Below are 13,650 nucleotides of genomic sequence, written 5' to 3'. Positions count from 1 at the left end.
TACTACCTCTTTTGGTGTCGGCCATTACTACCTCTTGTGGTGTCGGCCATTACTACCTCTTTTGAGTGTCGGCCATTACTACCTCTTGTGGCGTCGGCCATTACTACCTCTTGTGGCGTCGGCCATTACTACCTCTTGTGGTGTCGGCCATTACTACCTCTTGTGGTGTCGGCCATTACTACCTCTTGTGGCGTCGGCCATTACTACCTCTTGTGGCGTCGGCCATTACTACCTCTTTTGGTGTCGGCCATTACTACCTCTTGTGGTGTCGGCCATTACTACCTCTTGTGGTGTCGGCCATTACTACCTCTTGTGGTGTCGGCCATTACTACCTCTTGTGGTGTCGGCCATTACTACCTCTTGTGGTGTCGGCCATTACTACCTCTTGTGGTGTCGGCCATTACTACCTCTTGTGGTGTCGGCCATTACTACCTCCTGTGGTGTCGGCCATTACTACCTCTTTTGGTGTCGGCCATTACTACCTCCTGTGGTGTCGGCCATTACTACCTCTTGTGGTGTCGGCCATTACTACCTCTTGTGGTGTCGGCCATTACTACCTCTTGTGGTGTCGGCCATTACTACCTCTTGTGGTGTCGGCCATTACTACCTCTTGTGGTGTCGGCCATTACTACCTCTTGTGGTGTCGGCCATTACTACCTCTTGTGGTGTCGGCCATTACTACCTCCTGTGGTGTCGGCCATTACTACCTCTTTTGGTGTCGGCCATTACTACCTCTTGTGGTGTCGGCCATTACTACCTCTTGTGGTGTCGGCCATTACTACCTCTTGTGGTGTCGGCCATTACTACCTCCTGTGGTGTCGGCCATTACTACCTCTTTTGGTGTCGGCCATTACTACCTCTTGTGGTGTCGGCCATTACTACGTCGTGTGGTGTCGGCCATTACTACCTCTTGTGGCGTCGGCCATTACTACCTCTTGTGGCGTCGGCCATTACTACCTCTTTTGGTGTCGGCCATTACTACCTCTTGTGGTGTCGGCCATTACTACCTCTTGTGGCGTCGGCCATTACTACCTCTTGTGGTGTCGGCCATTACTACCTCTTGTGGTGTCGGCCATTACTACCTCTTGTGGCGTCGGCCATTACTACCTCTTGTGGCGTCGGCCATTACTACCTCTTGTGGTGTCGGCCATTACTACCTCTTGTGGTGTCGGCCATTACTACCTCCTGTGGTGTCGGCCATTACTACCTCTTTTGGTGTCGGCCATTACTACCTCTTGTGGTGTCGGCCATTACTACCTCTTGTGGTGTCGGCCATTACTACCTCCTGTGGTGTCGGCCATTACTACCTCTTTTGGTGTCGGCCATTACTACCTCTTGTGGTGTCGGCCATTACTACCTCTTGTGGTGTCGGCCATTACTACCTCTTGTGGTGTCGGCCATTACTACCTCTTGTGGTGTCGGCCATTACTACCTCTTGTGGTGTCGGCCATTACTACCTCTTGTGGTGTCGGCCATTACTACCTCTTGTGGTGTCGGCCATTACTACGTCGTGTGGTGTCGGCCATTACTACCTCTTGTGGTGTCGGCCATTACTACCTCTTGTGGTGTCGGCCATTACTACCTCCTGTGGTGTCGGCCATTACTACCTCTTGTGGTGTCGGCCATTACTACCTCTTTTGGTGTCGGCCATTACTACCTCTTGTGGTGTCGGCCATTACTACGTCGTGTGGTGTCGGCCATTACTACCTCTTGTGGCGTCGGCCATTACTACCTCTTGTGGCGTCGGCCATTACTACCTCTTTTGGTGTCGGCCATTACTACCTCTTGTGGTGTCGGCCATTACTACCTCTTGTGGCGTCGGCCATTACTACCTCTTGTGGTGTCGGCCATTACTACCTCTTGTGGTGTCGGCCATTACTACCTCTTGTGGTGTTGGCCATTACTACCTCTTGTGGCGTCGGCCATTACTACCTCTTGTGGTGTCGGCCATTACTACCTCTTGTGGTGTCGGCCATTACTACCTCTTGTGGTGTCGGCCATTACTACCTCTTGTGGCGTCGGCCATTACTACCTCTTGTGGCGTCGGCCATTACTACCTCTTGTGGCGTCGGCCATTACTACCTCTTGTGGTGTCGGCCATTACTACCGCTTGTGGTGTCGGCCATTACTACCTCTTGTGGTGTCGGCCATTACTACCGCTTGTGGTGTCGGCCATTACTACCTCTTTTGGTGTCGGCCATTACTACCTCTTGTGGTGTCGGCCATTACTACCTCTTGTGGCGTCGGCCATTACTACCTCTTGTGGTGTCGGCCATTACTACCTCTTGTGGTGTCGGCCATTACTACCTCTTGTGGCGTCGGCCATTACTACCTCTTGTGGTGTCGGCCATTACTACCTCTTGTGGTGTCGGCCATTACTACCTCATGTGGTGTCGGCCATTACTACCTCTTGTGGTGTCGGCCATTACTACCGCTTGTGGTGTCGGCCATTACTACCTCTTTTGGTGTCGGCCATTACTACCTCTTGTGGTGTCGGCCATTACTACCTCTTGTGGTGTCGGCCATTACTACCTCTTGTGGTCGGCCATTACTACCTCTTGTGGTGTCGGCCATTACTACCTCTTGTGGTGTCGGCCATTACTACCTCTTGTGGTCGGCCATTACTACCTCTTGTGGTGTCGGCCATTACTACCTCTTGTGGTGTCGGCCATTACTACCTCTTGTGGTGTCGGCCATTACTACCTCTTGTGGTGTCGGCCATTACTACCTCTTGTGGTCGGCCATTACTACCTCTTGTGGTGTCGGCCATTACTACCTCTTGTGGTGTCGGCCATTACTACCTCTTGTGGTCGGCCATTACTACCTCTTGTGGTGTCGGCCATTACTACCTCTTGTGGTGTCGGCCATTACTACCTCTTGTGGTCGGCCATTACTACCTCTTGTGGTGTCGGCCATTACTACCTCTTGTGGTGTCGGCCATTACTACCTCTTGTGGTCGGCCATTACTACCTCTTGTGGTCGGCCATTACTACCTCTTGTGGTCGGCCATTACTACCTCTTGTGGTCGGCCATTACTACCTCTTGTGGTCGGCAGTCCACAGTCTGACTGCTCTAGCTGTAAAGAACCCTTTCCTGCTGGAATCGCCTTTCTTCCTCCTGTAGTGAGCGCCCCCTCGTCCATAGTACGGTCTTTGGAAGGAGTAAGTCCTGTGCCATCCTCTGTACCGACCACACATACATTATACTTGTAATGGAGATCCCCTCTAAGGCGTCTTTTCTCAACTTTTCTAACATTCTGATAGTGTTTGCTTTTGAACTGACTCTAATTTCTGAATGTCCTTTTCTAACTATGGAGCCCAAAACTGGATCCCATATTCCAGGTGTGGCCTCACCAGTGATCTATAAAGGGGTAACAATAAGTTGGATCATGGGATTTTCTCTCTCTTTATATACATCCTAAATTCTTGTTTGCTTTTGCGGCTGCTGCCTGACATTGAGTGCTGCTGCTCAGCTTACTGTACCCAGAATCCCCCGTCCTCCTCCTGCTCTGCGGTCCCGAGTATTCTCCCATCTAATGTATATGGGGCTATAGGATTCCTCCGTCCTCGGTGATTACTCTCCATTTATCCACATTAATTTCATCTTACAAGTGTTTCCCCATCAGACGTCTCATCCAGATCGTTCTGCAATATTATAATGTCAGGGTCAGATTTTATATCCTACATAGTTTGGTGTCATCAGCAAAGAATAAGAATCAGAGTCAGACTGACACTTCAGTCTCAATCCATCCACAAGGACGTTACTGAAAAGGTTAAAAAGAATCAGTCCTAGCACAGATGCCTGCAGTCCCCACTGCTCCCGGTACAGATCCCTGCGGCCCTCACTTCTCCAGGTACAGATCCCTGCGGCCCCCACTGCTCCTGGTACAGATCCTTGCGGTCCCCACTGCTCCTGGTACAGATCATTGCAGTCCCCACTGCTCCTGGTACAGATCCTTGTGGTCCTCACTGCTCCTGGTACAGATCCTTGCGGTTCCCACTGCTCCCAGTACAGATCCCTGCGGCCCTCACTGCTCCTGGTACAGATCCCTGCGGCCCCCACTGCTCCTGGTACAGATCCTTGCGGTCCCCACTACTCCTGGTACAGATCCTTGCAGTCCCCACTGCTCCTGGTACAGATCCTTGTGGTCCTCACTGCTCCTGGTACAGATCCTTGCGGTTCCCACTGCTCCCGGTACAGATCCCTGCGGCCCTCACTTCTCCAGGTACAGATCCCTGCGGCCCCCACTCCTCCTGGTACTGATCCCTGCAGTCCCCACTGCTCCCAGTACAGATCCCTGCGGCCCTCACTGCTCCTGGTACAGATCCCTGCTGTCCTCACTGCTCCCAGTACAGATCCCTGCGATCCCCACTGCTCCCAGTACAGATCCCTGCGGCCCTCACTGCTCCTGGTACAGATCCCTGCGGCCCCCACTGCTCCTGGTACAGATCCTTGCGGTCCCCACTACTCCTGGTACAGATCCTTGCAGTCCCCACTGCTCCTGGTACAGATCCTTGTGGTCCTCACTGCTCCTGGTACAGATCCTTGCGGTTCCCACTGCTCCCAGTACATTTCCCTGCGGTCCCCACTGCTCCTGGTACAGATCCCTGCTGTCCCCACTGCTCCTGGTACAGATCCTTGTGGTCCTCACTGCTCCTGGTACAGATCCTTGCGGTTCCCACTGCTCCCAGTACATTTCCCTGCGGTCCCCACTGCTCCCAGTACAGATCCCTGCGGTCCCCACTGCTCCTGGTACAGATCCTTGCGGTCCTCACTGCTCCCGGCACAGATCCCTGCGGCCCTCACTTCTCCAGGTACAGATCCCTGCGGCCCCCACTGCTCCTGGTACAGATCCTTGCGGTCCCCACTGCTCCTGGTACAGATCATTGCAGTCCCCACTGCTCCTGGTACAGATCCTTGTGGTCCTCACTGCTCCTGGTACAGATCCTTGCGGTTCCCACTGCTCCCAGTACATTTCCCTGCGGTCCCCACTGCTCCTGGTACAGATCCCTGCGGCCCCCACTCCTCCTGGTACTGATCCCTGCGGTCCCCACTGCTCCCAGCACAGATCCCTGCGGCCCTCACTGCTCCTGATACAGATCCCTGCTGTCCTCACTGCTCCCGGTACAGATCCCTGCGATCCCCACTGCTCCCAGTACAGATCCCTGCGGCCCTCACTGCTCCTGGTACAGATCCCTGCGGCCCCCACTGCTCCTGGTACAGATCCTTGCGGTCCCCACTGCTCCTGGTACAGATCCTTGCAGTCCCCACTGCTCCTGGTACAGATCCTTGTGGTCCTCACTGCTCCTGGTACAGATCCTTGCGGTTCCCACTGCTCCCAGTACATTTCCCTGCGGTCCCCACTGCTCCTGGTACAGATCCCTGCTGTCCCCACTGCTCCCAGTACAGATCCCTGCGGCCCTCACTGCTCCTGGTACAGATCCTTGCGGTCCTAACTGCTCCCGGCACAGATCCCTGCGATCCCCAATGCTCCCAGTACAGATCCCTGCGGCCCTCACTGCTCCTGGTACAGATCCCTGCGGCCCCCACTGCTCCGGGTACAGATCCTTGCGGTCCCCACTGCTCCTGGTACAGATCCTTGCAGTCCCCACTGCTCCTGGTACAGATCCTTGCGGTTCCCACTGCTCCCAGTACATTTCCCTGTGGTCCCCACTGCTCCCTGTACAGATCCCTGCGGCCCTTACTGCTCCTGATACAGATCCTTGTGGTCCCCACTGCTCCCTGTACAGATCCTTGTGGTCCTCACTGCTCCTGGTACAGATCCTTGCGGTCCCCACTGCTCCTGGTACAGATCCTTGCGGTCCCCACTGCTCCTGGTACAGATCCTTGCGGTCCTCACTGCTCCTGGTACAGATCCTTGCGGTCCTCACTGCTCCCAGTACAGATCCCTGCGGTCCCCACTGCTCCTGGTACAGATGCTTGCGGTTTCCACTGCTCCCAGTACAGATCCCTGCGGTCCCCACTGCTTCTGGTACAGATCCTTGCGGTTCTCACTGCTTCTGGTACAGATCCCTGCGGTCCCCACTGCTCCTGGTACAGATCCCTGCGGCCCTCACTGCTCCTGGTACAGATCCCTGCGGTCCCCACTGCTCCTGGTACAGATCCCTGCGGTCCCCACTGCTCCTGGTACAGATTCCTGCGGTCCCCACTGCTCCCAGTACAAATCCCTGCGGCCTCACTGCTCCCAGTACAAATCCCTGCGGCCTCACTGCTCTCGGTACAGATCCCTGTGTAGGGTTGAGCAGATTTCTCGTGTACTTTTACGTTCACGTAAACACCGATCAACCTGAATGGCTAATGACATAGAATCGTCAAGACCAGAGGGAACAGGAAATCCCACCATAGTATCTTTTACGGTTTCTGACAAACCCTTCTGAAAGAGAGCTGCCAAGGCACCATCATTCCAGGTAGTAAGGACCGCCCACTTTCGGAATTTTTGACAGTACAATTCTGCAGAATCCTGACCCTGGCTCAATGCCAACAGGGCCTTTTCAGCCTGATCAATAGCATTAGGTTCATCATACAACAACCCCAAGGCCTGAAAAAATGCATCCACATTAGTTAGAATAGGATCATCAGGTGTCAAAGAAAACGCCCAATCCTGGGGATCGCCGCGCAGCAAAGAGATGACAATTTTAACCTGCTGCGCAGAGCTCCCCCATAAGTTAGGCTTCAAGGCAAGAAATAATTTACACTTGTTTGGGTTCAGGGTGATTCCGGCCTGGTGGATCCTGTCCAATACTGTCTCTAGGTGATTTAGATGCTCTTCCCATGTCGCACTGTAGATGGCGATGTCGTCCAGGTAGGCACAAGCATAGTCCTGGAGACCATCCAGAAGCCGGTCAGCCAGCCTTGGGAAGGTCGCCGGGACATTCTTCATCCCGAATGGCATAACTCGAAACTGGAACAAGCCGAACGGGGTGACAAATGCCGACTTGGGAATAGCGTCAGGACTAAGGGGAATCTGCCAGTAGCCTTTGCATAGATCGATGGTGGTCAAATACTTTGCCCCCGCCAGCCGGTGTAACAACTCATCCACACGCGGCATGGGATATGCATCCGTCACTGTTTTCTCATTGAGTTTACAATAGTCTACAAAAAACCGTGTAGTCCCATCCTTCTTGGGCACTAACACTACGGGGGATGCCCAGGGACTATCTGACTCTTCAATGACCCCTAAACGCAGCATCTCTTGAATCTCTTGTCGCATCCCCTCTCGTACAGACTCAGGGACGCGGAAGGGGTTTTGTCGCAGGGGGGTCTGATCCTGGGTCTCAACCTTGTGTTGTGCCAGGCGAGTGTACCCCGGTCTCTCTGAAAACATCCTCTGTCGCAGCCTCAACAACGCCTCCGCCTGCTGTCTCTCCCGGGGGCCTAGGTCTTCACCCAAGTGAACCTGGTCCCATGTTTTAGACTGAGTCCTTTCCCCTAAGACATCCGGCAAGGGAAGTCCGGCTAAATCCTCTGCTTCAGGTGCACAGATGTCTACTACCTCTTCAGGGCACTCCCGGTAGGGCTTCAGCATATTCACGTGGAACATGCGGATAACCCTGGGGTCGTTACAATCGGTGACATTATAGGTTGTTTCGGTTATTTTCCCCACTACCTGGTAGGGCCCCTGCCATGCAGCTTGGAACTTATTCTGCTTAGTGGGCTCTAACACCAGGACCTTCTGTCCTATTTCCAAAGTGCGCTCTCTGGCCTCCGATCGTACCATATGCGCTGGCACCGCTGGGTCGCCTGCATGTTCTCACGTACAGCCTGGGTCAGCTCCTGTAGGCGGTCCCGGAATTCCAGCACATAGGGTACAATAGGTATCCCTTCTATGAGGCCCTTCCCTTCCCAGTGTTCCAGCACTAAGTCTAGGGGTCCCCTTACCCGTCTCCCATATACCAGCTCGAACGGGGAGATCCCCGTGGATTCTTGGGGCACCTCCCGATAGGCAAACAGGAGGTGTGGCAAGAATTTCTCCCAGTCCCTGTAGGTCCTGGTAAAAGTCCCAATGAGCTGTTTTAATGTCCCGTTAAAGCGTTCACATAACCCATTGGTTTGCGGGTGGTATGGGGCGCTTCTAATGGACTTTACGCCGCACAGCTTCCACAGTTGGTTGGTCACCTCTGCTGTAAACTGGGTACCCTGGTCCGAGATAATCTCCCGGGGAAATCCAACCCGTGAGAAAACCTGGAGCAGGGCGGCCGCCACCGTCTCTGCCAGTATGTTAGGTAACGCAACCGCCTCTGGATACCGTGTGGCATAATCTACCACTGTCAATATATACTTTTTCCCGGACGGACTGGGTTTGGCTAACGGCCCTATCAGATCGACCGCTACTCGGCTAAATGGTTCCTCCACAATGGGGAGGGGGCGTAATCTGGCCTTGCATCGATCCCCCCTCTTGCCAATGCGCTGACAACTGTCACAGGTCTGGCAGTACTGACGAACATCATAGGTTACCCCCGGGCAAAAGAAGTTTTGTGTCAGACGATGCCTGGTGCGACTGACACCGAAGTGCCCGGCCAAGGGTATATCATGAGAGATTCGCAGTAGCTCCTGCCTATACTTCTTGGGAACTACCAGCTGTAGTTTTATAGTGGGGCTCGTCCCTGTGTGGTGCTGCTCTGTGATCCGGTAGATGAGTCCCTGCTTCCATACAAACTGTTCCCCTTCCAGTACCCCTCTCCCCTCCTGTGCCTTCCCACGATATCCCTCTAATGAAGGATCCTCAAGTAACTCCCTCTTAAATTCATCTGGGATGGCCCAATAAATGTGTCTGGCTATGGGAATACGTGTAGGGCTGGGAAGTCTTACCTGGGCCTCCTCTGAGTGTGATTCCAACTCCGCAGCTCGAGGTTGTCTCCGGGTGGTCACAGGATATGTATCAGCCAGAGGGGCCACCGAGAATGCAGACAACATGGGCCCCAAGTCATTTCCCAGCAAGACGTCTGCAGGCAAATCCTCCATCAAGCCGACCTCAACAAGGCCATCTCCGACTCCCCAGTTCAGGTGAATCCTGGCAGTGGGTAGTCGATGTATAGCTCCCCCTGCTACACGGACTGCCACTGTCCGGTCCGTCTTCTCTTGGTCCCGGACGAGATGAGGCTTCACAAGGGTCAAAGTTGCCCCGGAATCTCTTAGTCCCTGCATACGTTTCCCATTAACCCACACGACTTGTCGATGCTGTTGTCGATTATCTGCCCGGGCTGCACTTCCTCCATCTCGTCCACCCCTTGGTTAGTCGTAGCCCCCAATGCCGGGTCAGCTTCGCCTTGGTATCGGTGTACAGCAGCCCGGCTGAAGGTAGCTGTTCCCGCCTTTGGCCACTGGGTATGCTGAGTCCAGTTGGGGCATTGTCTTTGCAGGTGGCCCAGCTGACGGCAGGTGTGGCATCGCGCCCCAGGGGGACTGTGGTAGGCCGGGTTTCTAGCTGGTCCCCCTACAATCTTCGGTGGTTTGGGGCCCTCCGGGCCCCTAGTGACCACCTTTGATCCGGAGAACTGCGGCCTCCTGGCATCATGATGTTCATCGGCCAGACGAGCGGCTTCCTCAAGAGTCATTGGCTGTCTGTCCCGAAGCCATTCCTGTGTCTCGGGGTTTAGTCCATTAAAGAATCGTTCTAACAGGAAGAGCTGGAGGACGTCCTCCTTAGTGGTTGCTTGGCTCCCTTGTACCCACTGTAGCAGTGACCGTCGTAATTTACAGGCCCATTCAGCGTGGGTATCGGTTACGCATTTTATAAGTCCGTGGAACTTTTGGCGGTAGGCCTCTGGTGTCAGCGCATACCGGGCCAAGATCACTTCTTTGATCCGCTCATAGTCCATACAGTCCTCATCAGGTACCGTGCGATAGGCGTCTGCTGCCCGGCCTGTCAGCTTGCTGGCCAGAATCTGAACCCGTTCCTCCGGCTTCACTTGATGAAGGGCACACTGCCGCTCAAAGTCCTGCAGAAAGCCATCAAGCCTCTGCCTCCCCCAACTGTCGGAAGGCATTATACTGGATCTTTTTGTGGCTTACTGTTGAAGGTACCTGGTCGAAGGCCAGAGCTCCCCCTGCTCGCTGGCTCTCCTCTCTCCGCTCTGCCATCTCCATCTTGGCCAGCTACACTTTGGTCCGCTCTTCCATCTCCATCTTGGCTAGCTCTATCCTGGTCCGCTCGGCCATCTTTTCCTTCGGATCAGTATGCACATCAGCCATCACCTCTCGTATGATCTCTACTGCAGGGTTTGGGCCATAGAACGCCAGTCTGTTCTTTACCTCCCTCTGGAATTTGGTCTCCTCCACGTTCACATTTGGGGGGCGCTGCACTGTCGTGTTCCATGATGGCTGCTATCAAATCCGCTTTTGTTTTGTTGCTGGCGATCAACCCTCGGGCTTCCACCAGATCTTTTAATGTAGTCCTCTATAACTTCTGGTAGTTGTTTTCCATTCATTCCTTTCCTCCTGTAGACGGGGTATCAAATCCCGCTGTATTCCACCAGTGTAACGGGGTCTACCAAGCTGGGGTACCTCTTTCAGTACCACCCCGTGTTTTCGGAGGTCCGCTCTGCGTTGGCTGGAGTCTGAATGAAGGACGCTGGCTGGAATTCCTTGGTTACATGGGCGCATATAAAAGATCACTGCTTCTCCATGTATTTCCAGTCTGACAGCACTTTACTCACAGGACACAGAATATATCACACAGATACAGAGGGCCGGCCAATAGACAAGCGTCAGGCCAGACATGCATTACAAAAGCCGCAGGTGGCCGGAGCCTGCCGATATTTACTGTGGGAATTACAAAGGTGGGGGGAGGGCGGACAAAAGAGGAATGCTGATGCATTAGGGACATGCATCTTACATAGAACCTATTATACATCCATATAACTGCACAACATATTCTGGGTGCTAAGTGGTTCTGTAACACGTAACACCCCCTATGTCATCACTGAGCGCAGCGCCCCCAATGTCATCACTGAGTGCAGCATTCCCCAATGTCATCACTAAGTGCAGTATTTCCCAATGTCATCACTGAGCGTAGTGCCCCCAATGTCATCATTGAGTGCAGCATTCCCCCTATGTCATCACTGTGAGCGCAGCGCCCCCAATGTCATCACTGAGTGCAGCATTCCCCAATGTCATCACTGAGTTCAGCATTCCCTCTATGTCATCACTGAGCGCAGTGCCCCCAATGTCATCACTGAGTGCAGCACCCCCAATGTCATCGCTGAGTGCAGCATTCCCCAATGTCATCACTGAGTGCAGCATTCCCCAATGTCATCACTGAGTGCAGCATTCCCCAATGTCATCACTGAGTGCAGCATTCCCCAATGTCATCACTGAGTGCAGCATTCCCCAATGTCATCACTGAGTGCAGCATTCCCCAATGTCATCACTGAGTGCAGCATTCTCCAATGTCATCACTGAGTGCAGAATTCCCCCTATGTCATCACTGAGTGCAGTGCCCCCAATGTCATCACTGAGTGCAGCGCCCCCCAATGTCATCACGGAGTGCAGCATTCCCCCTATGTCATCAATGAGCGCAGCATTCCCCCTATGTCATCACTGAGCGCAGCGCCCACCAATGTCATCACTGACATCACTGCCATTCTCCTCTGTACATGATGGGAGCTGCAGCTACTCCCATCCTCCACAGTACATGATGAGAGCTGCCACTACTCCCATCCTCCTCTGTACATGATGGGAGCTGCTACTACTCCCATCCTCCTCTGTACATGATGGGAGTTGCCACCACTCCCATCCTCCACTGTACGTGGCTATAGTCACTACTACTCCCATCCTCTGCTGCATATGATAGTCACTACTGCTCCCATCCTCTGCTGCACATGATAGTCACTACGGCTCCCATCCTCTGCTGTACATGATAGTCACTACAGCTCCCATCCTCTGCTGTACATGATAGTCACTACTACTCCCATCCTCTGCTGTACATGATAGTCACTACTACTCCCATCCTCTGCTGTACATGATAGTCACTACAGTTCCCATCCTCTACTGCACATGATAGTCACTACAGATCCTATCCTCTGCTGTACATGATAGTCACTACTACTCCCATCCTCTGCTGTTATGAGCTCATTTCCAATGAACTCCCTCTGCTGGTGAAAGGAGGTAGTGAAATTGATTTGGATGGGAAAAACCTGTCATCTGAACAGGTGGAGTGTGATTGGACATCCGGAATCTCTGAGTGGATATAAGGCCGCCGACGCCCTGCTGGGTTGCTGGTGATCCTCTCTGCTCTGAGCTCTGGCCTCCAGTTTAGTCCTGTCTACTAAAGCTAAGTTTTTGCTCTGCTATTGTTCCATGAGATTTTGTCTGGTTTACTTAGTGTTTGTGTTCAGCCAGCCCTGGTTGGGACTGGCTGAACTCCATTTTTGTCTCTGATCAGTTGATCTCTTTGCTCTGTTTTCAGAATATACCTGAGTGCTGATATAGTGATTTTGAAGTCTAGTGACTTCAGGGCCTTTTCTATCAGACGTGTTGGACATTATTTTTGGCAGGGTTTTTGCGTGATTGCAGACAGTTGCTTTTCTTTCCTGTCCTATCTAGTTAGTGAGGGCCCCATCGTTTGCTCAGCCTGTCTTTCTGTCTGTGTTTGTGTTTTCAACTGTTTTCACCGTCAATACATGTTGGGGGCTGTCTATTGCTTTGGGGTCTGCTCTTGGGCAGTTTAGATTTCCCCTTTCTTTCTTTAGGTTTATTTAGTTCTCCGGCTGTGAACGAGGTGTCTAGGACCACCGTAGGAACATCCCACGGCTACTGTTAGTTGTTGTGATCAGGGGTCTGCAATCCGCTAGCTTCCAACCTCTCCGGTTTTCTGGACTTAGCTTGTATTTTTGTTTTTTCCTCCTCCGGTGACTCATTCATAACACTCTGCTGCACATGATAGTCACTACGGCTCCAATCCTCTACTGCACATGATAGTCACTACGGCTCCCATCCTCTGCTGTACATGATAGTCACTACAGCTCCCATCCTCTGCTGCACATGATAGTCACTACTACTCACATCCTCTGCTGCGCATGATAGTCACTACAGCTTCCATCCTCTACTGCGCATGATAATCACTACTACTCCCATCCTCTACTGCACATGATAGTCACTACTCGCATACTCTGCTGCAAATGATAGTCACTACTACTCCATCCTCTGCTGCACATGATAGTCACTACAGATCCCATCCTCTACTGCACATGGCAGGACTTGCACCTGATCCTTCCTCTGTTCTGTTTGCAGCGGAGTGCTCGGTGACCGGAGACTTTCACTTTGAGACCTTTGATGGCCGTAAATACACCTTCGGGGCCTCGTGTCAGTACATTCTGGCGAAGAGCTTGTCATCTGGAGTCTTCTCTGTGTCTCTGAGCGTCGCCCCCTGTGGAGCGGTGAGTTATTACAGCTGGTTGTGATATTTCTGCCCTGTGCCTTCCTGATATATCACAATGGCCCCCTGGGGCGCAGTCAGTGATGGTGCAGGATCTGGGATAAGGCCTGGTGTTCGGGCTCAACTATCCCTGCTGCAGACATATTGTCCTCCAATCATCATGGTCACTGCTGCTGCCCAAAGGGGCATCTGCATCCCAGGTGGGGCCGGCTCCTACTAATTGATCTTCGGACTAGCAGTCACATGACCTCATC

Source organism: Dendrobates tinctorius, unplaced genomic scaffold, assembly GCF_039654945.1.
Source record: "Dendrobates tinctorius isolate UK_male_01 unplaced genomic scaffold, ASM3965494v1 ptg000445l, whole genome shotgun sequence".
Taxonomy (NCBI): Eukaryota; Metazoa; Chordata; class Amphibia; order Anura; family Dendrobatidae; genus Dendrobates; species Dendrobates tinctorius.
The sequence above is the reverse complement of the archived record's forward strand: the minus strand, read 5'-3'. Positions refer to the sequence as shown.